Source organism: Hetaerina americana, unplaced genomic scaffold, assembly GCF_022747635.1.
Source record: "Hetaerina americana unplaced genomic scaffold, ioHetAmer1.1.p SCAF_415, whole genome shotgun sequence".
Lineage (NCBI taxonomy): Eukaryota > Metazoa > Arthropoda > Insecta > Odonata > Calopterygidae > Hetaerina > Hetaerina americana.
The window spans coordinates 19,182-43,892 of record NW_027287003.1 but is presented as its reverse complement, the minus strand read 5'-3'; the positions used below and the strand labels follow the sequence as shown (position 1 = coordinate 43,892).

At 36.8% G+C, this 24,711-nt stretch overlaps 1 long non-coding RNA gene across 1 annotated transcript; it reads left to right on the top strand.

Moving 5' to 3' along the window:
• Positions 1-1,706: 1,706 nt before the first annotated feature.
• Positions 1,707-21,207, top strand: LOC139692814 (uncharacterized). The gene is made up of 4 exons (XR_011701797.1): positions 1,707-1,869; positions 9,422-9,696; positions 17,145-17,329; positions 19,677-21,207. It is a non-coding gene; the product is annotated as an uncharacterized lncRNA (long non-coding RNA).
• The last annotated feature ends 3,504 nt before the right edge of the window (positions 21,208-24,711 follow it).

Here is a 24,711-nt window from a genome sequence, read left to right as displayed (position 1 = left end):
AGCGTACACTCGCTTTTGCCTCAGGCTTTTTCACGACTCTAAGGATACATGGTAGGCGGAAGCCGGTAGGGTTGTTAGGGCATCTGTGAAAAAACCTGTCAATTTGGAAAAGAATTTGCCCGACATGCGCTGGTAACATCAATTAAATATTTTATTATATTAAAAGCAAAGGCCGGGCAGATTAATCCTACCTCCTATGCAAATATATATAGCTTTCAAATTTATCGTCATGAAAAGATAATTTGCTGTTAATTTTTACTTTTTTTCCATCTAAGCATTATTGCTATGAAGTTAGCGCAGTTATTTCTTGAAATATTTACAAAATCGCAGTTCAATTGCATTTGGGACATTAAGTTTTATGTACATGTTTTTCTTCTCTTGTTTGGATTGCTTGCGATTTTTATAATGGGCGCCATAAATTTCTGTGGCAAAATTGGAACAAACATGGAACTAGGTCCTGGGAAACTCATGTTGATAAATTAAACTCTTAAGTTGATAAAAGTTGTCACCTATTAGGAAAAAGTGTGACCTTGGTTAATGATGTTATGGCTCTTCAGTTCATGAATTCATTCATAGTCAACTGAACTATGGAATTGCCATGTCACTCATATCATTCCCTGTGCCTCTTTAGACTGAAAAAAGAGGCAGTGAGAATCCTAAGTGAAGGTCCAAGGGCTTGTAGTTGTAGACCTTACTTTAAACAATTCTCAATTTTAACCATTAACAACTAGTAATGTATTGAAATGTAATGAAATAATTGACTTTGTAATTCCACACACTTAAAGTGTGTGGAATTACAAAGTCAATTATTTCATTACATTTCAATATGTTATGCAAATTCCACAAAGTTACGCCTGAGACAACAAACTAGTAATGGTTTCCATGAACCATACTTTCAACAACGCCTACATCTATAATGCCTAATTGATTGATGCTGCATACAAGTAAAATTCATATGAACTCCACCAACATGATTATTATACACATTACCATCAAGCATTTTTCTGGCATAACTCACCCTCCGTTTTGGGAAAAAACTTAGCGGAGGCATAAAAAGGCGTCTAACTCTAAATAGCACCAAAACTTGGATCATCATTTCTTCGCCGGTTCCCTGAATACATGGTTTGTATAAAAAGTATTGGGAAAAGGTCCGCAAAAATAGATTTATTTCAGACAATGCTACAATTACTCAAAATTCTTCCAAGTACATCCCTAGAGCGTACACTCGCTTTTGCCTCAGGCTTTTTCACGACTCTAAGGATACATGGTAGGCGGAAGCCGGTAGGGTTGTTAGGGCATCTGTGAAAAAACCTGTCAATTTGGAAAAGAATTTGCCCGACATGCGCTGGTAACATTAATTAAATATTTTATTATATTAAAAGCAAAGGCCGGACAGATTAATCCTACCTCCTATGCAAATATATTTAGCTTCCAAATTTATCGTCATGAAAAGATAATTTGCTGTTAATTTTTACTTTTTTTCCTTCTAAGCATTATTGCTATGAAGTTATCGCACCTATTTATTGACAAAATCGCAGTTTCAATTACATTTGGGACATTAAGTTTTATGTACATGTTTTTCTTCTCTTGTTTGGATTGCTTGCAATTTTTATAATGGGCGCCATAATTTTCTTTGTTAAAAATTGATAAAAGATTTTTGAGATGTTGACTAAGGTGACCGTTAACTTAAGCGCCACTGCATAGAGTCTCGCCATTTGTTGTGAAAATTCGTGAAGAGGGCACGTGGTTGTTAACATTATGTTAGGGACCACGAAGTAATGTATGGTAATTGTGTCTGCAAGTTCTGTACAATTCCGGTTTTTATAGGCACGCTATTTAGAATCCGCGACGCTGTAAGGAATGTAGCAGGTAGGTGTATTTTTGAGCAGTATTAATATTCTTCCAACGCTGTATGAGCGAGCATGGGATTGATAATTAGTTTTTGTCGATGTATCTGTTGCTATGAGATGTGAAAATGTTTTTTAATAGACCTGGTTGAATGTAGCAGGTGTTAAATTAGAGATTATCCAATAATTGTTGTAATTTGTATAAGATGGAGATATCTTTGAATAAATCGGTAACCTTGATTTCTGAAAACGGAATCCGAGTGATTCACGAATAATGTTGAAGGTAATTGTGCAACGTAATTATGTTGATGTATTAACGATAACTTTTTAATTTTAATATTGCTTATGTACTCATAGCAGTTGGTATATCGTCAATCACCATGTTTTAAAACTGGTTCATGGGCTGCTCGCAAGTAATAGGTTTTCGTGTTGGGGATTTCATTTCGTTGATGTTAGATATCAGCGGATATAAAAAGTTATTTAATTTCCTGGTTATTTTAATTTGTGGACGCTGTTGGACCCGAATTAAAGAAGCAACTTCAGGAAGGATTTTGGTAGCAAGTAGTTTGTGAAAGATTCGTTTTAAATGATTGGATCACTTATTGCTGCTATTTCCGAAGAAGCGTCTAAACTGCGAGGGATTTTTGGCGCCTAATTCAGTTGAACTTCCTGGAATAACGAATTCACATGGTGCACGTTGTAAATATTTTGACATGAGATAGGTTGTGGCAAATGTTTTTGTGTTAGCGTAATTTTAAATTCGAAAACTGCATTCGCTTGGAATAAATTCACCAGGTTTTCCTTGTAATTTTCAATTATTTCTGTTAAATGATGAAATGAAGCTATTTTTGCATTAGTTTCGTTTTTATTTATTCGAGTGTCGCAGTAAGACGAAAAGTATTTTACGCACAGCACTAAACTCTTTTAAATCTAAAGTGCAAAGCGATTATCTTGAGGAAATCCAGTCATTGTGGTCCTATGTTGGGGAAATACAGGGTTAACGTCCAACTGTATATTCTTTTGAGATAAGAAAGAGAGATTCCTTTGTGAAAGCGGAGAAATTATTTCAGAGAGCGTGGAGAAGGCAAATATTTTAAACTATTTTTTCCAGAGCGTCTTCAATGAAAACACAAGCGCGCCAAACGATCCTCCGCAACCACCCAGGGAACACATTAGCGATATAACACTGACCAAACGGCGAATAGAACGAAAACCTGCAGGGGATCGAGGTAGTGCGGGGGCTAACGTACTGGCTTCCCACCCGGAGGGCGCGGGTTCAAATCCCGGCGGTGTTGAATATTTTTCAGAGGTATCTCGATCCCTACTTGAGGTGCTTAGTGGAGGGCACTTTGAGTCAGTACGCCGTCCGTCGGAAGGGTATACAGGGAAATAAGGAGCCAAGTAGATGGAGAGCTACTCTAGAGACCTAGACTCATATCTCGGATTGGTGCTGGGAATGGGGATTAATGCTTAATATAGACAAATGTGCAGTTTTTAAAATTTGGACAAAGGAAGTGGTGAACGGAACATTAACCACGAAATAGAGGTATCAGTGCCAACAACAACCAAACAAGTTAAATATTTGGGGGTAATTCTAAGACCATGCCTTTCAGAGGGAGTATAAATCAGGACAATATGCGGATCTGCTTTAAAGAGACTTGGCTTCATTGAATGGTTGGTTGGGAAATGTGAATAAAAGGTGAAAGAGGTGCTATTTTGCTCTAGTTAGACCTCATTTGGAATATGGCGCAAGTATTATTTGGGACCCTTGGGAGAAAATTTTGCAAAAAGAATTAGATGAAGTCCAGAGAAACCCGCCAGATTCGTTAAAAATTGTTATGATACGAACACAAGTGTGACAGGTCTAGAGTATTTAGGTGTGGAGCCAATTGAATTATGAAGAGAACAAGCGAGGCTTAGACTTATAGAAAGGTTCAGAACAAACGAGTTTAACTATGATATTGAAGGAATTATAATGGCCCCAAACTACTTAGGTAGATCAGACACAAAGATAAAATAAGGGAGATAGATTCCAGTACAGATAGCTACAAATGCTCATTCTTTCCCAAAACAATCAAAAATCATAATGGTACATTTATTTGTCCGGAGATTTGTTGCATATTCATACATACACGAATAGAGGACACGTCATACATAAATTTCACAATTTTAGAATTGATAGAAAATATATATACATACCAATACACTAGTATAATTACATATTAATTGGTTAAGCCAGAATTGACGCGTACTGAAAATTCCAGGTATTCATTTACAGAATAGAACATTATTTTTTAAAAGGTTGAACAGCTTTTTCTTGAAAACGGCTACTTTCATTTCATATTTGATTTCATGGGGAAGTTTTTTGAGTAACCTTAAGCCAATTGCTTTGGGCCCATGAGCAGTATTGTGTGTTCTGACAAATGGTTGTTGCAGGTCCTTGTATAGTGACTATGGTAGTTGTGGTTGGACTTGTACTAGGAAATATTACCCATTGCATGTAAGATGACATTAAATATATATATTCAAGGTACTGGTTATAAACCGAGTCTTTTGAAGAGAGGTTTACGTGGTGCATTGCAAGGGGCATTGCTTATAATACGTATAATCCTCTTTTGGACTTTTAGGATTATGCCCACATGGGGAGAGGAACCCCAGAAGAGGATACGAAAAGTAACACGAGAATAAAATTCACCATAGTAAATGGATAGAAGGACCTCTAAATTTACAGAATATCTAATATTTCTAAGGAGGAAGTAAAAATGGCTTAACTCTCTACGTGATTTGAAAATGTGTTTTTCCCAAGACATGTTTCTATGCAGGACTACTGCCAGGTACTGGAATTTTGGGGAATGCTCACAACTACTGAGATTGCATTGGAAACTTAGTTTTTATTAGTAAAGTAAATCAGGCTGGACTTATTTATATTGGGTTTTAGGAAGTTATGAAGACACTATCCATTGAAAATCTGAGCTACTTCAGCTGCTCTACTGAAGAGGCCGACACAATGATGTTTGTATCATCAGCATACAGTATTGGGTCTATCCCCTTAATGAAATTAAGCTAATTCGAGCGATCATTGATATAAATTAAAAATAAAATAGGACCAAGTACAGAACCCTGGGGAAAACCCAGTGTTACTCCTCAACCAGGAGAAACAAATTTGGAGCCATTTCTTGAGAGCTCAACATACTGATGCTGTTCACTTAGATGCGACTCAATCCATTTGTAGTGTCTGCCTGTTATACGATAGCATTTCAGTTTATACAGGCGTAACTAATGATTGACGAAGTCAAAAGCTTTAATGAAATCAAAAAATAATCCTAAAGTTTCAATTCTATTATCCAATCCTAAAAGTATTTGATTCACCATGTGATATGTGGATGTTGTAGTGGTCCTTGTTTTCCTAAATTCATGTTGAGATGTGGATAATAGGTTATATGTTTCAAGGTATGATACTAGACAATGATAAAAAATTATTTCAAATATTTTCCCCAACTGGTAAGAAACTGGTCATTTTAGAAAAATGAAAACATTGAATTTAAAAGTGAGAAGAAAATTAAAAATTGCCGAGACATTAAGCACCGCTATTTTCCCATGAATAAAGCACACCTTATGTATAATGGACACCCAGAACTTTTTAGTTATCATTAATTTGTGTAGATACAGCGTGCCCAGGGCTTCATAGTTACCTTGAGCATGTAAAGTTCTTCTTATCTGTATTTACATATGTATATGCTCGTAGAAATTATATATAGTGTGTAAAAATACCCCTATATTGGATGTGTGGGTATAAAAATACGTTTATGTTTTGATTTTTTCAATTTTCATTACTGTACAGGCATTGTCATTTTTTCGATCATCTGCTCATTTTTGTATAGTTCATGCACCAGTTATCAATAGGAAAATATGGTAAATTTGTAGGTGTATATTAGTTGGTAGTTTGAGTGTTTGTTGTGTGTGGAGATTAAGTGTTCTTGCATGAATGTATACCATGTTTTGTTTGTGGATGGTATAAGTGGCTTTTCCATGCAGTAATTTTCTTAATTACAGGTGGTGGCCTAACACCCCCGCCACATGCCCTTGCGGTGGCTTGCGAGTCATTAAGTAGATGTAGAATAGATAATCCATTTGAATATTGTTTAATTTATTATTTCAGATTGTTTTTATATCAATGATATCAGACTTTTTATTATTTAGCTTTTTGGTCAAGTGTAGTTTCTCGGTTGCTTATCCTTTTCCTTTATTGTTTTAAGATATGCTGTCTGTCATGTGTAGTTCGTTTATGTTTAGGCTTACTTTCATCTTCAGAATACCCCGATAGCCACTGTAAGGGCGTGTGTCAGGGGTGTTACGTCATCAAGCGTTAATGCGTACAAAACCACATGCCAACCTACACCTACAGTGGTGTATCAACTCATGCAAAACCCTTCAACTTACGAGCATGTGAATACATATGCCTTAAACTAACAAACACATGCACCTTAGAATGTAGTAAAAATTTATAAAATAATGTGTAAGCTAGAATTTGAAAACTATGAAGGGGAAATTCCACTACTGCATGGACATGCAACATACAAAACATACAATGGGCTCTGCCCTTAAGGACATGGGTAGGGATGGTCACACAATGCTACAGGTATCAGGAGGGCCTTCTCAATAGATGAGACAAGGGATGGAAGGAAAACTTGAAAAAAAAAATCAAAGTAGAGTAAGCAATATTGTAAGGTGCAATACATGGCATTCCCATGCTGGAAGGGTTTTACTTTATTAGCTTAAGGTTTAATATTTTTTAAGCTTCGCTTGTTATGAATAAACTTTTTCAATCATGCTTGAATAAAAAGAATACTAAGCGTAGTAATGGACAAATCTGGCTGAAACCTGATTTGTTTCTTAGAGAAATGTGACTAACTGGAAGTCACTTTAATATCACCAGTAGTGTCCTCTCTATCTTTGCTCAGACTTTTCAAATTACCCTTGGTTAATGTCTCTGACTTTCCAGATATAACCAACTAGCGATGCCAAATACATAGATGTTTCTCATGTACACATATACGCTTGATGCAATAGTTGCCCTATTGAATGCGTAACTGACATTGAGGAGAACGCATTAGGAAATTGGAAAGTGCATAATTCTCGTTTCCAGGAAAGTCTGCCCATTCTGTTAATTAACTGATGAGATAACTTCCGTTGGATCTAGCTAGTATTTGATAGACTTCCTTCAAGCAGTGAAATTAATTGAGAGGTGTCTGGAATAAGCATTATTTCTCTCAGCAGAATGTTAAACCCTTACTGATCTGTATTATGTGAAGGAGGGAATTGTCAGAATAGCCCAAAAACAAGATTAGCCAAGGTTTTTTTGTACCTAACCCCATGGAGATAATCTTCCACTACTCTCCTTCACTGTTGATTGCTGTCAGTTTTCATGATCAGTAATATGCATTTAGAGCCCCAAAGTGTAATGAAGATTTAAAAAAAATTAAGTATAGGGTGTGGCAGCATAATTGACTGATATGAAGGGGATCAATCAATCAATTTATTTTTTTCCCAGGATTTGTTGGGAGAATGAAGAAAATATACGGGGGCAAATAGTCACGATCTAATCGGCAAACTATGCTGCTGTACCCTGTAAATCCCTGATATTCTACAAAAATGAAGTTAGTAGTGTTAAGTAACTAACCACTAAGAAGGTATTGGTAATGCATACTAAATTGTATTATTCTACTTAATATATCTCTTGTCTATTGCTGTGATGAAATAATCCAATTTTAATTTCTTAAAAGTAAGCTTAGCTTCAGAGAAATGGGACTAACATTATTTTGGAATCCAGTGCTCCTTGGCATGCTTGGCCATCATAATAAATGCCGTCACCATACTCCTTTAAAAGTTTTTGCATGAATGTGTTGTTGATAGTGCTTAAATATCAATTTTATTAATGTTGACATGTACACACAGTTTTTGATGTTGCTAGAATATTGGGTTAGTAGGTCTGGAATTGCATTATAATCAAGTGAATCATCTATGAATGAATATAATAAATAGAGTTGATCAGCTGGTAAAAATGAATAATGCCACTGGAACGTTTTGTGTGCAATTTCTGTAATGGTTCATTTCAATGTGAATGAATAATTTGGAATTTTTACTTCTCTGTTGCACTTGTAAACGAACAGTTTTGTTTCTTCCTTAGGATATCCCAGGGAAAGGTTCTGGAATTTTACGTTGGGGAATGAAAGTACTGTGGAACCAGTCCGTTTAGATAACTCAGATTCACCATGCATTTACCTAGTTGTTTAAAGATTGAGAGAGGTTGTTCATTATACTCCTCAAGAGGTTGAATATGCCCTTATGCTGTGTAGCAACACTCCTTATTGTATGCTTACTTGTTGAATAACATTAGCACACCCTGTCTTAACTAATTTTTCTCCAAGAACCATGAATTCAGGTGTTACATTTAATGTATTTCTGTTCAACTCTTCAGTAAATAACCATTTTATCTGCATTATAGATTTAAGATAACTGCCAATTGTCTTAAAAGCATTTCATGTTTTTATAAGTTCAGTGGCTTCAGTAGAGAAGATGTGCTAATTGTAATTGCCATGCATTTCTAAACCAGATAATTGTTTGTGCACGTAACATATGGTTGAATGGCCTCTAATTGTTCATCTCCCAGTCACAGTTTTGTAAATCAGGCATCCATTTAGTGGACATTAAATTCAAACTGAAGAACTAATCGGTCTCAGTCTGCTTTTTCAAATAGGATAGTCCATAAAGCACTACTTTGCTCCCAACGGAGACTGACTCCAGAAAGGTATGAAGGAGCTTCTCTTTACTTAATGCTCAACATTGGTTTTTACTGCCTCATTCTTTGATGTAAATGTCCGATAAGCTTTCCTGTTAGGAGATCGCATAATAATTAAGTGCCTAGGTGGATGAGGAGTAACAAAGTCACTTGAAAGAATTAGATATCTAATAGAATGCATGTCATATGATGACACATGGCATTTTATCAACGTATGAACGGCAATAGTTTGTTCATACTTTCAAATGAACAGCTGAAATATTGAATGAAATATAAAATTATTGTTGACCACATTTGCATAAACTTGAATCTTTTATGTCATGGTATGGTTAAGTACAATAGTGCTGCCTCTGGCAAACCCTTAATTAGTCACCCTCAGCCCATGGCTTGACTGTCCAGATTGTATGAATCTGTGGTGGGGAGCATATTCTTTGTTTCATAGGTTAATGGTTCTTATTATTTCATATTGTCATCTATATATTTGCTATATAATAATGAAATTATTTGAACCACATATTTGTAAAGCAACCCTAGTCACTATTACGAAAAACTGACAGGAGTAATAAAATAACCTCATTAAGTACAAGAGCTGGAAAATATATCCCTTGGGTGTTGCAGAAAAGTATTTGTTACAATCCAAGTTTTGTATATTGTTGTTTTTATTCAGTTTGCAGATGGAAAAAATTTGTTGGTTTGATGTAAAATTTAACATTGTGTTTATTACCTGTATAATAGTAATATGCATTTCTAATTAGATATTTTCATCCTCTTCAAGAAAGACTTGGGACTGCAGCCTGTGGAGAACCCAAAAAACCAACACACTTGAATGCAGGGTTGTTTCAAACATGGCTGGTAATTGGTCACAAAAATTTGGAAGGAACAATGGATGTGGATGTTAAGAGGAGCATGGAGAGAGAGAAAGAGTCTCTGAATGAAGTTCAGGTGGCATTGATCAGAAGATGATGGTCGGGAGCACCTCACCTTGCAGCTGCAAGCCGTAGCCTATCCCTTAAAAGCCATCAATGTTAGCTATGGGTGGCATGAGTAAAGGTAAATATAGTACAACGTTTATTTATTAGAACTAGTTTTATCACCCTCTTTCTTGAATGGCTCAGTGAGACTCCATACTCTACATGCTCCTGAGCAGTCTGAGGCATTTGAAGGTAGTGAATGACTCCTGTCAGTCCTATCTATTCATATTTTATGCTGTACAAGTATTAATGTTAGAAAAAAAACAGGAACCTATTAAAAGAAAGAATAAAATGATGTTCCTATTCAGTCACCCATATGTGCGTTGATGCACTCACCAGGAGAGATAAGTTGTCCATGCATTTATGCTATAGTTGCAAGCAGAAGAGTTAAGCCTAACATTTAGAGAACTAAAGGGTTTGCTGGATCAGCCCAAAATAGCAGTATGATACACATTTTGATAATTTTCCCATCATGGCATTTTAGTTTGTTCCGGCATTTTTTTTTTTAAATAGATCCGACTCCCTGGCACCAAATGGCTGTGTGGGATATGGATCTTGTCTGATTGAAAGCGACAGTCTCCCTTTCCAAGTTGCCACAATCTCAGAGATAGCCACAGCCACTTCCCCCATAATTTTAAGCTTCTCCTCCACATATATGAGGTTTGTTCTAAAAGTATGATGACCTCATGTGTTTTTTAAAAAAATATTTATTCAGGAATATCTATTTTGTCCCTTTCAAAATAATCCCCATTAGTTGTTTTACACTTGTGCCAACGTGTTTCCAATCCTCAAAGCAGTTCAAAAAATAATTTTTTGTGATTTTGTTAAGCTCCTTTAATGCAGTTTTTCTCTTGTCAATCTTAGCGTAGCATTGTTCTTTTGTGGGCGTCTTCACTTTCGTAAACTGTGGAAATTCAAAATTCGTGGTACTTTTTGAACTGACCTTGTCTTATTATTTCTTGGATTTGTGCAACCAACAGATTCAACAATATTCCTGAATCCTTAGCTTAACAACTTCTATCCTTATGTTCCCTTGCATAATTGAAGGAAATCAATATGGTTCATGCTTTAGTGAAACTTTGAAAGAAAACCTGCTCTAGGTAATCATTTATATAGTTATGGACGTTTTTTATTCCCCTGTGGATGGAAATATGAATTAGTCAAGGAATTTCGGCATTCTTAATTGTGTTGTCAACTGCATTCACTATTTCATTTGTGCTTAACAGGAGACTTGTTATTGTTTACAAGACATGAATTAAAAAAATCAAAATATAGATTAATTTTGACCATGTCCTGCAATCTCATTGCCAGTAACACTGAATGATTGTTTGTAGTTTTCATTTTTTTATGCCCACACAAAGTGCTTGATATGGGTGTTTCAAAAATGATGAGGAAGTGGATATTTACCATTTGTATTGGTTATGTGATTTGGCATTTTGTTTACTAGTATGAGGAAATATCTGGCGTAATGATTGTTATTTTGCAATATTTCACCCCAAATGATTTCTTTCATAAAATAAAATTACATAAATTAGATCCATACCACAAGTACCATTGAAAATATTCTTACTGTGAGGTAGATAATTGATGATTGGACCTGCATCAAATTGTTTATGAACTTCATTGGCTATGTGGTATTCCCAGGTTTAGACAAAAACATGTCTGGAATTATATAAATGATGAAGTGCTTCTTTACAGGGGGTCACTGTCTATCCATTTTACCTTTTCTATTCTTCTCCACACCCACATTTTAAAAACCTTGAATGTATGACTATCATCCATGTGCTTCAATGACTGTGTTTCTATAGCGTAGAAAACCACACTACCTATGAAAGTTCTGATGAGTTTTTTAATTGGATTTTTACCCGAAGTCCCTGGCATCAATCACGTCATCTTTGTCCTAACTTCTCTGCCTAGTGAATGTTTTCTTCTTACTTCAGTACAACCTTGATGATGATGTGGAAGTATCCTAACAAGATTGGTACATTTTCACTGGATCTAGTTTATGAACCACTAATGAAATGTTTAACCGGCTTTCCTCTTTCTCAAAAACCACATAACCTTGGTTTTATTTCCTTTTATTCCCATCCCATACATATCTCACTGACTTTCTGCTTTGCTCAGCACATGTTGCAACTCTTTGGTAACTGATAAGCTAAGCTTGATCGACAGCATATCCAACTGATTATCTAAATTCTCAATGTATTTTTTTCTTATCTTTGGTTCTACCCAAGCTAACTTGAGCATTTCCTTGAAATATATGTTAAAGAGCACGGCTGATAAAGGAAATCCCACTCTCTTCCCAATTCCTAACTTTTCCCTACCCTACTCTCTATCTACCTGAGCAGTTGTAGATATCTACAGTTAGCAGACAAGTGCCCTATACCTCCCAATACTTTCTGGAACACATAATTTTTTTCAGCTGTTTCATATCATTGAATGGCTTTATAAAATCAATGAAACTGACATAAACATAATTGTATTCTGTTCCTTTATTAATGGCGAATTTACTGCTGTGGTATTGCACTTTCGTCTTCTGTCTTTGGACCTAAACTGATCATCCCCGGGGTAACCATTTGCCCTCTTCACTATTCTTTATTTCATGATACTATCACTTAAGCTGTATGTATAATAGAAATTATTGTTCTATAGTCCTGTCATAAGGGTTCCTAACCCTTTTTTGTTTTGGAAACTAACACCAAATCTGTTCAACTGTTCCTGCCTAAATATTCCTTTATAGTTGAATGAAATAGTCCACAAAAAGACTTTATATCTTTAACTCTTTAGTTGTTTTCCAAGGATGTCACCCCAATGACCTTATTTGATATTGATTCTCAATATGTTTTTATCCGTCTAGTATGCCTTGAGCTCAGCTGATCTACGTCATATTCTTTCTCTATATCTAAACTTTTATGCCTTGTGCTTGTAGGAAAATTTTTCTCTAAATATTCCTCCCATCGCCTTAGAATCTTTCCTGGTTCAACAAATTCTCTCCCTTATCTTTGATTGTGTGCATAAGTTTTTCTTCTTACTTGTTGAATATTTTCACCTTCTTGTTGAGTTCATGAATATGACCATTGGCTTGTGAACATTCCATGACCTTTAATTGCATTTTCCACCATGCATTCATGGTTTTATGCCGAAGTTACTGTGGTAAGAATAATGATAAACATTGCCTCAAACTTATTTTCATTGTTTTTATGGAATGGGTTGAAAAGTCAGAGATAATTAGATAAAGAAGAGATTTTGCAGCATACTTATAATTTGCAACTGTCCTTTAAAGTTAATGTATTTTGTCGAAGACTGCTTCAGTCTATTGTGCTGTCCAAATATATTATAGTTCCAGTATAACCAAGTAGGCATTCGTTTCTGCAGTCACTGCCTTGTTTGAGTGGCATTTTTCCGGCCGTTTTGTCTTTGGATCAGAGATCAGGTAGCTGTCTTGAAGTAACCGAATCTGGATTTGGAAGTCTTAGGATATGCTGGTAATAATTTGACCCTTTGCTTAGTAGTCAATAGAGTTTCATCTCACCTAGAATCCCAAGAAAATAATGGTCACCATTGCCTTCACAGCTGTTGTAAGGGTCTTCATCTCTGAATCCACCCAGAGAAATCCATTGCTTGGACTGCTCTTGGATCTAGGTGGTGTATTTGTGTTTCTGCCATGGTAATGTGGTGATGCTAAAGGTTTTGCTTAAACATCTGCAAACCAGCCTTGGGACTTAACACACAATTGGTTTTTGGTCAACTTAGAGCAATAATGAATTTCTAAATGATGGCCAAATGTTGATGCAAAATAGTATTCACTTGGTCACTGGAAATGAGTAGAGCATCAGAAATCTCACCCACTGTCACTCTTTTATCATGCGTCACCATATCATGGATCATGAGCATTGAGCTCATCAATTTTGTAAGAAATACGCTTGATCAAAAAGAATACTGGACGCAGAGTAATGGACAAACCTGGTGTGCGTTCGTTTGAACAAGTGGATAACTGAAGATTGCTTAGATTTCACCTATATTGTGTCCTCTCTTTGCCTTTGCATAGACTTTTTAATTTTCCCTTGCATAAGCATGTCTTTGGCATTCCAGACTTAACCAATATGATACCCCAATGCATGCATGATTCTCTTGTCATTTCCTAGGCTTAATTGAAATTGAGAGGAAGGAATTTGGAAATATAAAAGAAGTCATGTATCACGTTCTGAAGAGTCCGCTCTTTCTTTTTTTGAGCTGAGGAGATTATTTCCATTGGTACTTCCAAGAATTGAATGTACTCTTTTCAAACAGTTATAATGTGAAAAAGAGTTTTTGGCATAAGCCTTATTTTTGTCAGCATATGGTAAACCCTCACGGACAGGTATTGCAATGGGGTAGGGAGTTGTCCGGAGTGAACATATTTCAGATTATCAGGGATTTTGAATAATATAAACCCAGGGACCATTTCCTTCTACTACTCTCCATCAGTGTTGGTGCCATTTAATGAGACTCCATGTTATATGTTACAGTCCCAAAGTGTAATGAAGATCGATTGAAATAAAATTTTTTCCTGTGCTCAAAAATGGAGATAATACTAGGGTTCTATTTATATTTTCAGCCGTGACAACACTAAGTGCTATAGGCGCTAAGTGAAATTATGACCCTTTTAATGCTAACTTTCTACAGAACTTTTTGTCATGAATTATTATTATTTTTGAATGATAGATTTGAGATAACTGGTAATCATATTTAGTCAAAAATGATTATAATTTTTGTATAAGTGGTTCAATGGCATCACTATTGGCCCACAAGATATGCATATGGTAAATATTATGCAAACTGAACCGCCAGAGCTAGCTACTTATTGCAGTGATGTTATCCACAGGCAAGCATTTTACAAATATTTATGCTGAATCTTGTCAGTGTCATTCATTTCTACCTTATGTAATTGTTAATGCAATTAACACCAGTGGAAAGCCTGTCTTAAATTTTCACAATATCTAATTCGCTTAAAATTGTAGGAAATATTAATCCTACTTTATTACCTGTATAAAAGTTATAATTCAAATTAGATAATGGCATCCTCTTCATAGAGGAAGACTTGTTACTGTAGCCTTTAGAGCACTCAAAAAATCAGCAGTATAGTTTGTGCAGGGAAGTTCAAATTATGCATGAATGAAAGAGGTACAGTGATACCTTGAACGAGTGTAATTCCTTGATCTTCCTTGCATAGCAAAACAGTTGAGTAGTGAAACAAATTTTTCATATAAAGTGATGTAAATACTACGAGGGTCATCCGGAAAGTAGTACCCGTTCGTGAAATAAAGACACAAAAGTAAATATTAACAAACATAAAAAATTTTATTTGAAAGAGGTTACTTTAAACTACTTCTCAACATAATCTCCAAGCAAATTAAGGCATTTGTCATAACGTGTGACAAGTTTCTGTATTCCTGCTGCATAGTCCTTCGCCGCCAGCTCATTGAGATACGCGAGGGACCCATCTTGCACAAATTTTTGCATAATGCAGATGGTGTTTAACAATTTCATGAACAATTGTTCGAGAAACATTGGGAAAATACTCACAGATGTCATCAATTGTGACGCGCTGATCGTTCCTCACGAATTCGTCAACTGAGCTCACCAGTTGGTCTGTAATGACAGACGGTCTCCCCGAACGCTCATCGTCGTGTGTGTTCCCCCTCCCCATGTTGAAGTTGCGACACCACCGCCGAACAGACGACTCGTCCATTACATTGTCTCCATACACCTCCTTTAATTGGCGATGAATATCACATGGGCGAACGTTTCTTGCATTGAGGAATTTAATCACTGCCCTCACTTCACAACTGGCGGAGTTCTCAATTTTTTTAAACATTGTAAACAATCACAGAAACAACACAGGCAATGCTAGCGTCACGCAACTTGGCTCAGAGAAGGCAGACAAGCCACTGAAGCTATCTGACCTCGTCCAGCGGCTACTCGCGTCGTCAGCACTTCATGCGGCACGAACGGGTACTACTTTCCGGATGACCCTCGTAGAATGCATTCCATGCCAGGAAAACAATTATGTACATGATTTATTCAAAGAAAACTGTGTATGCCTTGTTTAGGAAATACAATCATGTTCTTTTTATCTATCACAGAGCCAAGCAACTGGAAATGCAAAGTCTAATTTTATAAACACAAAGAAATCAATAAATAGTGCATTATTTATGATGCATACTTAATACCTTTACACTGGAAAGCTTCCTAGAGACTTTTGCTGGTGCTTAAAAATTTTGTGAAAATGCATAAGCATTATGGTTATATAAATTGCTGGTATGCATAGCCATTTCCTCATTGGGGCAATGGTATGATGTAAAGTTTCCCATGGGCTTCACAACTTTTAGCCTGTCGGTTAAAACAAAATTTATTAAAAGTTTATGGATATTCTGAATTGTAAGCAAGGAGGGGTTTAATTTTCAATATGCAATTTGCATTGGCGTAAAATAGTTATCTCAGACTGCCTCCAATTGGCTGGTGGCCTAGGAAATGCATTTTTCTCTATTGATACCAATGCACAAATAGGTTTGCTTCTAAACTTTCTTTCAGTAGAGACCCATCTCATCAAAGCAAAAAACAGGCAGGTAACCCTCTGAATCAATGAGCTTCTTTAAGTTACTGATGAAGTCCTATGCTGCCTTCGAGTCAGAGCTTAAAGCTTCACCTAGAAACACAAGGCATTTGATTCCAGTCATGTAGAGCTTCCCTGAAAGACTTCTTCTGCCAGTGGAGATCCTAGCATCACCTTAACCAGATCCTTGAAATTAACTTTTGCTTTCTCGCAAATGATATGCTCATTGGTCATGTTGCTTTTGAAACTTACAACATCATCAGGACTATGCAGCCATTGTGTATATGTTGTTCTCATCCCTTTGAATTATCCTCATAAAATTTGTCCTTGGTCTTGAAGTAAATGTGAGTTGTTGATGTGGACCAATTGTATGTAGGTACAATATCAGCCATATTCATGCCTCATTCTCTCTTTTCTATGATCTTTCCTACTGTAATTTTTATTTGATTATGGTTGTCTTCTTGTGAGTTCTCCTTTGGCACATTTTTAAAACTAGGTGAAAATTTTATTAAACTTTGCAGAAAAAATTGCAAATGTTGTGTCTGAAAACTAGGGAATAATATGTGATCACTTATGAGACAAAGATAAAGGAATGGGTGCCAAACACCATGAAGTAGTGGGCACGCAGTCATTCTGGGAATTACCCTTATCTCATTATGTGGAAAGGAAGTCGCTTGTAGAAGTAAATTTTTGGATGAAATAGTTGCGCTTGTTATGAGGATAACTATGGAATGTGCTTGTTGATTGAGGTTCCTATGTATTTAAAAAACTAAACTAGAAGTGGTGCATGCATAGTATGTATTTTTCTTTCTTGAGTTATATTGCTGCCGTAGACAATTATGAAAAATCAATTATTTGTCCTTTTGATAGTTTAAGGATGTTTTAAACCGACAAGATGTCAGTGTTTATCAATGTCAAACACTTCATTACAGATTTCAAACATGGCTAGTAGTCGGCCTGAAGCATTTGGAAGGAATACTGGATGCGGAGGTTAAGAGAAGCAAGGCAAGAGGGAGATGGAATGAAATTCGGGTGGCAGTGATCAGAAGACAGAGATGGTTGGACGTACCTCACCCAGCAGCTGAAAGTAATAGCCTATGCCTTAACAGCCATCAATGTAAGCCATGGGAGGGATGAGTAAAATTAAATATAAATGTGCCATTCATTGCCTTTGTGGTGCCTCATTTAATGATTAGAACCATGAATTTGATTGGTTAATATATTTCTTTTATGAACTCAACTGAACTAATTGCAGAGCTTTGGTTCTATCTATTTCATGAACAAGCGGTCAGCATTTAAGTGATGTCCGTAAAGGTTTATGAGTGATGTTGATATTTCACTCAATGGCTCTTAAATGAATCATCACCTGATATAAGGATATCAATTGACTGATATTTTCTTTGTCAGCACTTTCACTAAATCTTCACTTCCTACTGCCGGGCATTTTTGGGAAACCTAAAATTTACAGACAAGAGAAGGTAAATTGTAAAGTAATGAATGGAAAAACTTCCTGAGAAGGCTGCTAGATGTCAGCTGCAAATAGATACAGAAAACTGACCAAAAGTTATAAAAATAAACCTTAAGAAAGCAGCAGGATTAACCGACGTGTAACACCATGCGTTGTGCATACCAGTACATTTGTGGTGCTTGAGCCCAGGTCCAACACGCATACCAGTATGCGTATGACTGCAAATGTGTTATGAAATAATTTATGGCAAAATAGAAAAGAATGAAAAAGGGAATTGAAATCAAATAAGGTGGTATGGGATCATTACATTCATCTCAGGAACAGTTATGGGTTTGGTAAAAATGGGTGAAATTTAATATATCAACTCAACATTTAAAGGGTGGGCAAAAGCTGGTAGATTACATCATATCAGTGGTCACTTACCAAAACAGGAAGTCGGCTATTTGCCAGGACTTAGTTACGGTAGATGGTCTCTACATAATTATTAATTGAAGATGTTTTTTACAATTCAAAACAATCTTCATTGAGCTTTATGCTCTTTTCAGCATTTTTGTAATTTTTTTAATTGTCTTAAAACTTGGATTCAGGATATCCCTCCGGGTATTTGGGTTGTTGTTGACCCTAATGTTGAGATATATTATTTTGTTTCCAGCAATGTTAGAGTAACAGCATAAAATAGTCAATGAGGGAAGATAAATCTTGCAAATATGGCGAGTGTTGTAATAATCAAGGTTAAATTCCATGAGTTTTATCATTATAGGTGTGTACTTGTGCATTGTCTTGATGGAAAAGAAATTTTTTCTTTGCCAATTCATGTTTTTGTTAGTTCAACTTTATTCAACTGGTGTAATTATGAAGCATAATATCATCTATTTATGAATAAACTATTAAGCAATAAATGAATGTAGGTGATTCCAATTGCAAACCAACAAATCATAGCCATTTCCATGGAGCTGATTTCACCATCTTTGCCTTCCTTTGGGCTGGTTTGCCTTTAGTAACCGTTTCAGCCTTTCTATTGTCTCTGTCCTTATTTCATCTGGTGTGAAATCCATACAGAAACTAATTAGGCTTTGCAATAGAAAAGCATCAAACCTATCCTCTGCATTGACCACATAATTACATTTATTCTTCACCGAGAGAAAATGCAGCACCCATATTTCACAGATTTTTCATATTCATTTATTCAGGTCAAATTGAAGACTGCCTTGTGATATGACTGACCTCACCCAATTCACAACCCTTATTCATTGATTACTCAGAAAGATATTGTGGGTTTTCTCAATCATTTTGTAAAAAGTCACTTGTACTGTATGTCTGGAATGATGTTTATTATTTTTAGACATTTGATCACTTTTAAAATCGCACAAATTGTAATGTCACAAACATGAATGCAAAAGTGCATTGAACTTTACCATATTCAGCTTCACTGGTTTATTTTTAATCCCTGAAATAGAAGAGTTAAATAACAGTGCGTAAGTAATTTATTTATTGTTTCACTAATACAAATGTTTCTTGCTTCAATCTGCTGAAAATGAAAGTGTGATGGGTATAGCTTAAACTTAAGCTTCGCTCTAGGGAGTAATGAGGCCTACTTAAATGAAAAGTTTTCACAATCTTTGAGTGCTGTCTTGAATTTTCTAAGGGAACAATGAATGACTGAAATATAAATAGCTTTGTGTTGCTAATGTTGAGGTCTGAGCTATTGTACCAACCTATTTACTAGTTTAGTTGTAATTTGTGCTAAACAGAAAGGGTGGGAATTCATGAAAAGAAAAACTTACATGCCATCTCCTATGGATGGTTTGGGAAGAATATGACTAGCTTTTGAGCTTGATCAAGTATTTTATTGAGCTAGCATTGGATGTTTAAGATTTGTTTCATGTAAGTTTTTAAATGAAACATGTCCAATTTTTGATGTTATATTTTTGCTGATAAAGTGATAGGTCATGGTTGATTCATGGTGGTTTAAAATTGCCTTAAATTTTTATTTCAGATTGAACAGAGCATGGGATGTACCAGCCATTAAAGTGTTAGTCTTTCAGACTCGCCCTGTGCATCATTGCGAGGAGTGAGAGAAGGGAAGATTTGGATAAGGATTGTTTGGAATCCGGGCTTCATGTTCAAGTATCATTTTGAGCAGCTCATAATGTAAAATACATTTCTCTGCACCTTAATAATATAGTTCCTTCAACATATGACATGAGTGTCATGAGAACAGCTTGATCTATGTATTCAATAAGTCCTTGGTCATGATAATTGCATTGGTATATCCAATTGAAGTGTCTGCCCCATTTGTATCTAATAATTGTTATTGTTGTATCTGAAATAATGCTTATGTTAATGAAAAGAAGAAAAACTCAAATAATAAGTTAAATTCTATACATATTAGGTACTCTTTCACATTTAATCTTTTTCATTGTTTGCCGTTTATGGTTCATTGTTGAGATTAGGAATAAAATTGACCACTTTCAATTGTCGACATGCAATGGTTTAATGACATACTGTAATATGGCATTATTATTGTATCGCATTACTTTTATAATAAAGTGATTTTCTTATTTGTGACAGTGAACATAGAAACGTGATGTGACTGTGAACTTGACTGGTTATTTAGTGAATATCAGAATTCTAATTTCTTGATGTACAATATGTAATTGCTTTGTTGTTATCCTATATAAATATTGTCATTGCAGTTATGTTATTGATAGTGAGACCTGAGAGCTTAGGTCAAGAGATCTAAAAAGGTAGAACTTCAGTTAAGATTTAAAGAAGTTTTATTTGCCCCAATGCATGTACTGAATTGAAGTACGCCGCATTTCTAAATGGCATGTGTATCAATTGGGTGGATAGAATATATTTCTGTTGAAATCATGCTGATTCTAAAGATAGTGATGGTGTGGATGAAACCTTGACAGTTCATCTAATATTGGTAGACTCCTTGGGAAGTGAGATTGAGGATACCCCTGTGTGGAGGGGGATTGAGAATACTCCCACAGCAACCCTGCTTGTCGTATAAGGCGACTAATGGGACAGGAATAACTGCTGAACATCTTTTCACCTGATTTTAATATGTTACTGGAAATTCATTTGAGTCAGTATTTTAATGTTGATATGTAGGGACCAAATTTATGTAGTATCCATTTATCATAACTACTGCAACAGATATTCCTCATAACAAACATGCTGTTTATTATGCTTCAGGTTGTTATGTCTTATTTCAGTTATTAAGACCAATTAAAAAGGTCTGCAGACAGCAGTTGTCACTATTTGAGACTTGCTCTTTAATGAACACGGTGAAATGGGTCCTTTCAAATACCTTGGTGGTATTCAGATCTTGAATGTGATTTTAATTACTTAAACATCGGCATGTGACCATCAGCTGATTTCCCTGCCCTGTAAATGTTCTATTGAAGGAGAGAATTTCCTATAATGAAAGGAGAAACTTTGTAATTCCACATAGATTTATTCGACGGAAGACCTAGGTTTCGACGTGGCACGTCATCATCAGGTACATTTTGTAAAGAAGACAGAATATATAGTCACACAAATTGGGGGGGGTGGGTTGGGGGGGGGGAAGGCGAGAAGAGAGACAACTCCCCGGTCTGAGGTGAGGGTTAGGGGGTGGAAGAGGGGAAAAAACCCCAGGGGGGGGGGGTTGGCCCGGAGGTGGTTAAGGGGGTTGAGAGCAAGGGGCTAGAAGAAAGGAAAGGATTAGGAACTCCGTAAACTCAGGAAGGGGGAGGTGGTGAAGGGGACGCGTGGATCAGGAGAGAGAGGGGAAACCCAGAATATACGTAAAAACGCTGTATTAAGAGCCGGTAGGGGAGGAGGTAAGGTAGGTGGGGTGTCATTAGGTGTGGAAGGAAGGAAGGTCTAGAAGGGGGGAGTAGGAAGGGTACAAGATTTCGTTAACAATGGTAACCTTATTCTTAACACATTTCAAATTGCTCTAGCGCGTCAAGCCTTTGTCCTTTCTTCTCAAAATGTAAGAACTCTGGCACAAAATCACTCCGATGATTCTCGTCCAGCAGATGTTTGGCAAAGTGAGATGCCGAGTCCTTATTTTTGACGCACGATTGGTGTTCCTTGATCCTCTCTTTAAACTTTCTCCCAGTCTGGCCGATGTATCCTGCTCCACATTGACAATTTAATTTATAAACACCACTTTTCTCACTTGTAGGGATTCTGTCTTTGGTATGAGAAATTAAATTCCTCATGCACTGTTTGTTATAAAACGCTAGTCTAATTTTGTCTTTGGGGATTTTTCTGCATACCCTCAGGGATAATGGGCCTAAATAGAGAAACCTTCTCCATTGAGCCCTTGTTATATCGCTAGGTATAGACCCATAAATACTGTTTCTGGCTAACTTGGACATTTTCCTCTTATAAAGTTTGTCTATTAGTTTTTCCGGGTAGCCAATTTACTGCTATTGTCTTAATAATATTAAGTTCCTTTAGAACGCTGGAAACCGTCATTGGTATTGAAGTTAGTCTATTGATCATGGAATGAAATGCTGCAAGTTTTTGTGAAAAGCAATGTCTGGAGGTGGAGTGAATAACATGGTCCGTGTATGTGTCTTTCCTAAATATGGAAAATTGCAATTTCTCATGGGATCTTGAAATGCAGATATCTAGAAAATTCAGAAATATCAGGAAATTCAGAGAATTTCCTTTTGATTGAACCAATTGCCACAGTAGTTGAAGTACTTACATAACACTTGGTATTTACAAAAGCTTAGGTTGTGTGATGTTAGTGTCTGTAACAAGTTGTGCTGCCATCCTGTGTAAACTGATTGCTGTGGAAGCACTAGAACTTAGCAGTCTTATTGATCCAGGGTTAAGAACTGCTCGAACAGCAACATGCATGGTTTTGAAGGTGGATAATTTCCTGAATTGGGACAGTGTAAATTTTATGACCCATTTAGGATGCAAGTTGAGCCTACCATGTGACTGGGCTTTCATAGATAGTTGAACTAAGGAATTCATCAAATGGAAACCCAGGTTTTCTAATGAGGGCGGTAAAGTAATAACCTCATGTGTGTTTGATTTGGGGTCTTGCTATGATAGGTAGTGGTGTTGTGTTATGGTTTAGAGGTAACTGACTCCTTAATGCTAGGTTCTGGGAGGCTTTGGTGTTTGGCATTTGCTCAAGTTAGATATGCTATGTTAATGGTGTTTGGAGGTACTTGGATATTTCCAGGTGTTGGGAGCACCTAAACGTGTCTAGCTCAAACTGCTGCTTTCAAAATCTGTGGTTACAAATGTCTTTGGTGCATCGTTGATGCTGGTCATCACTGCAAAGGAAAGATGAGGATGCTTGTTTGTGATGTAGTTATTTCTGGCTGTCTTGCAGGAAGCAAAACCACTTGTTTGGTCGTAGCTGGAAGCACTATAATTTTCCGATGTCTTTCATTGGCCCTAGGCTAGAGGGATCCTGTTGGACGAATTGGAGCAACCAGATCAAAATGTAGTGTTTAAGGGGAAATGGGAGGTGCCAGGTGCAATTTTGAGATCCATGAGTATTGGACAATAGAAATGTCTGGTGACTTGTAGTTGGCTGACTATGGAGGCAGTTGTCTTCAGCTGTACAGACAGACCGATCTGGCATGTAACAGAGCTGTGCAGTATGAATATTAGCTTAGTGGATAATCAATTCAGGAAACCTTTTCATTTGTGATGTAAGTCATTGCTATTTCTGCAAGAAGCTCATTCAAGACAAGGTGACCATCTAAGGAATTGATGAATACAGTTGATTGACATAACTAGCCTAGAAAAGGGCTTTCACGTGTTGCGTATAGTGTGGTCCTTATAATATCTTCCAGGATGAATCAACCTAGAGCAATTAAGAAAGGCAAAGTAGCTTCTGGTCATTATTATACCACAGATAGATTATCAAACTTTATATTTGTGAACGACATGAATAGTGTTACCATTTTAAGTGGTCTCAATTGAAACATCTTTGGAGAGGCACAATCTTTCATCTACCTGGCTGAATTATTTATATTTTGTTTTTGTCTACATTTGGGTTTGGTCTTCAGCTGGTGCATAGTTAAATTTGACTGCTTGTGTTAATACTCGTGACTGCATTGAAGGCATTCAAAATTTCAGAGAATATTGGGTAGACTAAATTTAACAAATTTATAAATTTTATAGTTCTTAAAGAGGGATAGTGAGCATCTGGTATGCTCGCTTTCTCATGGTTTGCGTCAGCACTTCCTCAGTATCCCTGCTTGTGAGAGGCGACTAAAACGGCGAGTAGAAAACCACCAGCCAGCAAGTTATGCATTGGGATGGAGCTGTGGATCGTCTGTGAGCGGCCATACCATCTGTCCTGCAGTCCATCAAGGTGTTTGCAGTGCCTAGGGACCTGTAAGGGAGAGAAGGGGATACTGGAGGGTGATCTTTCTGGTTCCCAGCAGGGTTTTGGTAGCCCTGAATGGGCCGGAGAGCGATATCCCTCCGGCTCAGATTCCGTGTAAACAGGAGGCCGGGAGATAGCCACGTCGGGCCAATTCGCATCTGTCGCATTTTCACTTGGGTGGCGAGTGCCAAGGTTGTGGCGGTCCGCGTAGGGAGGTCAACGATAGAAGGGTTTTGGTGGGCCCTTGCATGGAAGATCCACCCCGAAACAACCACTCCCGAAGCGCTATATCCCTCGAGTTAGCCCTGGCGACCACCCCGGCTCTGCGGGGCGGCGTCCCAAACGTTTGACTGTGTTTGGTAGGGAGGCTCAGGGACGGCATATGTATTATTATGTAGGAAAGATCTTTTCCACCACCGAAAAGATCTCGTCGGACACGGGTGGGGGAGATAAGTGTATTGGCGCATGTAAGCGTCATTTGATTATGTCATGTATTAAGGAAGGTGAGACCTTGAAAAAGGTTTCTCCTTTCTTAAATCGCAGTGTTGTCACAGATTGTACCTGGGGACCCAAAGAGCGTGAAGAAGCTCAGGGATGGTGCACTTCTTATATAGACCCTGAACGATACACAGCGAAAAATTGTTAGCTATTGGAATGTTCCATGACA